The sequence below is a fragment of the Lotus japonicus genome, chromosome 1 (assembly GCF_012489685.1).
Source record: "Lotus japonicus ecotype B-129 chromosome 1, LjGifu_v1.2".
Classification (NCBI taxonomy): Eukaryota; Viridiplantae; Streptophyta; class Magnoliopsida; order Fabales; family Fabaceae; genus Lotus; species Lotus japonicus.
In genome coordinates, this window is record NC_080041.1 from 36,026,281 (window position 1) to 36,031,084 (window position 4,804).

Here is a 4,804-nt window from a genome sequence, read left to right on the forward strand (position 1 = left end):
GACAACTTAAAGCACCATTTCATTCATAAGTTCTCCTCAGACAACCAAATGAAGAATGAATGCAGAGTAAAAAGGATATGTTAGGACTTAGGAGGCACTGTTAGGCCAGTATAAGGACAATTGTTAGTCAGGCTCAGAGAAATATAAGGGGAGTATGAACACTCTTTGCTTTTCTTTTATGACAATAGCCACTACTGCCATCGTTGCTTCCTGGAATAAGATCAAAATGAAAATGAAACTACCAAGTCTTTAAATATAGCTGAAAGGAAATATGATTAATAGAGAAAGATATGTTTTATTCTCACCTTTGGCATTATAAAAATTCTCTCAGTCATATTTTCTAAAACATTCGGATTGAGTAATCAATGGGAAAAATTATTACTTTCATTAACCACACCATAAACTCTATGTAGAACACATCTCTACAATTACTGGGATAAGATTCAAGAAAAAAATACCATGAATATATATTTGCTTTAGAAAGTTAAGAGAACTCTTCAAAGAAACATCATGCTACAGGGTAATGTTCTAACCAATTCAGAACTGCAATAGCCAATAAATCAATAAATCTAAGTCTCAATCCATCTCAGAACCCACCACTTTATTTATGTAAAATTTATTATTCTGAGCACACAAAAATCAAACAGATTTTTCGATTTCAAATCTACAAAACTGATATGGGGAACGGGGGAATCAAACATCAACACATTACAAAACACACAAAGCGGACCCTTTATTCAAATCCCCCCCCCCCCAATTCAAATAGGCAAATTAAGTACCTGTAGCCTCTGTTTTAAATCAGCATAATCTCCATTGCTCATGATTGGTTTTTCAGGCACATAACCCATAGCTGCTTCTAAGAATTTTTGCTCGTCAGAACCTGCTCGTGTAGTTAACAAATAAAAAATGAGATTATTTTAGTTAATTACAGGTTAGCAGGAAATCATGTATGTATCATTACAGTTTCAGCTCCATACCTAGCATTACAACACTGCTCCCTTCCCACATTTGAGATTATCAAACAGTTCATGGCAGATAACTAAAATGTGACACACCTCTTGAGCACCTTCCATGCCTAATCTATGTAGATCAGGATTTGTGCCAGTAACAGTGGAACCTCCTCGAGTAGCTGATCAGAACAAAAAGTTGGTGGAATAGATCAAGTTAATCGTCCTCTTGTTAAATAAAGCTAAATTAAATCTAACCTTGATAGCGTTGAAGGAAAAAGCACACGTAGGGATAGAGTAAAGGAAAAATCAAGTAGGATAAGGTGGTTAATCAGTTGTTAGCTGTCAATGTGTAAAATATGCTCTAGGAGTATTTCATACTGCAGAAAATAAACCTATTCCGGAGATGGTTCCACCATCACATCCTGCAGCACCTTAACTTATTCAAGAAGATAGGGTAATTGCCCATGGTAAATTATATGCAATTGTCTCTTTATCTCGATATATCTGCCCCTACTCTCTAATTTTATCTTTCCCCTTGTCCTTTTCTCTATCTCTATAGCTTTCCCTCTCCTTTTCTGTATCTTCATGGTTCTCTCGCTCCCTTTCCTCTGCCTTATTCCTATCCCTTTCATTCAACTAAACCAACAAACATGACCATATCAATGTAATTTATAGGGCTGATTTAGGAAACTTTGAACAGAAATAACAATTGAACATGTTACAAATATATAAAAGTTTGAATTCACAGGATAAAAAAAGACAGATATAAGCTTAAAAAAAAAAACAATTCTCCATAGCTATGCTTTGGAAATTTAAGTAATCCCCCCCTGAAGTGATATCATTTGATGCATCACAATCTTGAGTTCCTTCTTTGTAGAGCTAAACATCAAGACATGACTTTTTCACCTGAACTCAAGAAATAAAACACTTGTAAACAAATTAAAAAAAATGACAATCATGGTTTTGAAGTTGGATGAAGTTGACATTTATTCACCTCTGGCGGCATATAGGGATTATCAAGTATTGAGTACCCTCTGATATCTATTTCAAGGCCAAAATCTTCTTCTGGGAGTTTTTCCAACATGATATTCACTTGCAAGACATGACTTTCCATAGCGGAATAAGTAACTGATAAAAAAACTGGGGAAGAGAACACATTAAATACCAAACACTAACTATTGACCTAAATAGGGGAAAAATAGTCTAAATCCATATTTAAAAAACACACCATTACCTTAATTTTAAGTATGCGGCTGAAGTAATAGCAAGTTCAGACATGAAACAAACACCAAAAATAAAGTCATAGGATTTTATTGAATGGAATCACATCAGTTCTAAGTGGTAGGATGCATAAAAGTAAAAATTAAAATAGAGAAATGAAATCATGAGATGAGTTGAAGAGGAGCTTTAATTGTTGACAACACTACCACAAGTCGATTTTGTTAAAAAGGAGAAAGGAAGGAAGAAACAGAAGGGACATGCTAGAAGGAACCAAAACCATCTCGCCCAAAGTCAGAATACCAATAGTAGCAACAGCTCAAAATAAAATCAACTATATACATTCAGAGTGAGTCACTGATGGTTATGTTTTGTTGAAAAGTGAAGTTATTTTTGGACCAGTCATACTTGTGTATGAACATCACTTAATTATCACTTGTGGATAACATGCTGCCTTCTATATTTTGGCTTGCTATACTGATATATATATTTTTTAAAAGGAGGCTATAGCACATAGTTATCATAGTATTATTTTTTCATAAAAGATTAGGCCCTTTTATGCTTCCTCTTATTCTTGTTCAATTTGTTTGTTTGTTTTTTCTCCTTTTTTGAGTGAAAATACATGGATTAATAGACTAAAGTCTTAAACCAAGATAAAAAAAGTTTCAAATCACCCCAACCACAAAGCATGCAACAGCTCGTCTAGTAGACAACAGACCCTTGTAGTACAATGTGAGGAGGCTTGGGAAAATATCTAAGATAGATTATGCTGACCAAAAGAAAGAATATCTTAGCAGAGCAAAACAATAACAATGACAGTATAATCTCAAACATAGTTGCTGTGAGTTCTATTGCCAAATATATCATAAGTGCACAAAAAATATAAGTGGAATAGCCAACACTTGGAGCAGAGCATAGATAAAAGCACAGGTTTTTGGATCAATTTGGGCAGAAACTAAAGAAAAGAAAAATACCCATGTAGTGACTTTTCTTACCAATTTGACTCAAGGAATGATATATCGAAGAAACATAGTGGGGAGAATACAAAGTGGCCAAAAGGGCTAGCTGTGGAACCCGCTATGAATCTGAAAACTTTGTCAGCGGCAAAAGAGCTGGTGGTGAGCCACTGAGACCAATTCAATTCACTGATTGACATTGACCCTTGCGAGTGAAGCTCCTCCATCATTCTGTTTTGTACTATCCAACATGCATTTTAGACTCAAAGCACTTCAAATTAACTGATTGAGAGAGATATGAGGATGCTATCAAACACAATCAGAGAATGGTTTCAATTTTTTTTTTAGTGAAAATCACACTTTACCTGCTCTGGAGTAAAAACAATTCTCTTCTCATAGAATGAATCATAGTTTCCAATCCCAACCTGCCAAAGAAAAGAGAAAAAGCAACCAAAAGCTTAAAAAAAAGAAATTGATGAATCGCCCCAAAACCTGCAGAATCTCGGGCCTGAACATCCATTTTTTCAAGAAACGAAAATAAGGGAAGAGAAAGGACTTGGCGACTTGCTTACCTTGCCCTATTAGACATGCATTGGCGGCAAGTTGGGATCGGATCGGATTCGGATGGGTTTCTATAATATGAATCAAACTGCTACTGTATGTGCAAATCATAGGGATTTTGATTCAGAGTAGAGTACAAAAGCTGAACAAATAACAAAACACAAATTCATTAAAAAATTATGGAAACTTGAACACGCAGGGGAAATATCTCACCTCCATTGTCAGTGACAGTGTCAAGGTGAAAGGAAGAAAAAAAATTATTATATTATAGATGCCCATCCAAATGGGTGGCCATTCAGAGCCGGGTTACATAACCGACGTGTTCAATACTTTCATCTAAATAGGTGGTCATTCAGAGAGACTATGGAAAACGGCACACATAGAACGTTGAAGCGTTTAAAAGGTGATGAGAAACGGCGAAAATATAACCATAGAAATATATTCATTCATGTGCATTGTATTATAAATTTACCAATTTACCCACATGGCTGCAAAAACTTCTCCAATATATATATATATTTCAGAATCAATTTTAACGTGTATGGATCAAGCAACTCGTATATATGTGGATGGAGAAATTTTTTAACGTGTCTCAGCTTGTGTGAATGAGGAATCAACGACAGAGAAAAAAAAATGGAAGAGTAACCTTAACAGTATGTTTGTTTCTAGTGATTTTGAGGGAATGGAAAACACCAGGAAGGAAAAGGGCTGGAAAATACTGTGCTTAGGTGTTTGGGTGAGCCATGAAAAGGGAAGGGGAAGGATAACCGTACCTACTACCTACACAGTGGTCTGTCAGTTTTCCAGCCTCTTGAGGTGAGAAAACTAGAAAGCATGAGGGAACTAGTGGAATAAGACCTAAATGCCCTTTCCCCACATAACCAGTTCTACGGTCCTCATTCACCCTGTATCCCTTTGTTTACTACTTTTTCATTATTATTAGTTGTTCTTTTTACTACTATCGTTTGAACTTTGAACTAGTCATCAATTTGACAAAAAAAAAAGAGTTAGTAATAGAATGTTCTGGTGGGAATAATGGACCCTGTGTTTGTTTTTTCTTAGTATATAAATCCAGTCTATATATGTTCGAGAAACATTTTTTTTTCAGTAAAAAAAAAA

The 4,804-nt window shown here is 35.2% G+C and overlaps 1 long non-coding RNA gene across 8 annotated transcripts; it reads right to left on the minus strand.

Moving 5' to 3' along the window:
* On the minus strand, positions 1 to 4,160 carry LOC130734555 (uncharacterized). 8 transcript variants are annotated; one of them, XR_009017996.1, is made up of 9 exons: positions 3,899 to 4,139; positions 3,697 to 3,827; positions 3,490 to 3,549; positions 3,164 to 3,355; positions 2,185 to 2,203; positions 1,945 to 2,090; positions 978 to 1,856; positions 780 to 880; positions 1 to 210 (listed from the first exon to the last, which is right to left on the minus strand). It is a non-coding gene; the product is annotated as an uncharacterized LOC130734555 (long non-coding RNA). The 8 variants fall into 8 exon arrangements; XR_009017995.1 differs by having other exon boundaries at positions 2,185 to 3,355; positions 3,899 to 4,158; XR_009017994.1 differs by having other exon boundaries at positions 1,945 to 2,203; positions 3,899 to 4,140.
* Positions 4,161 to 4,804: the final 644 nt, after the last annotated feature.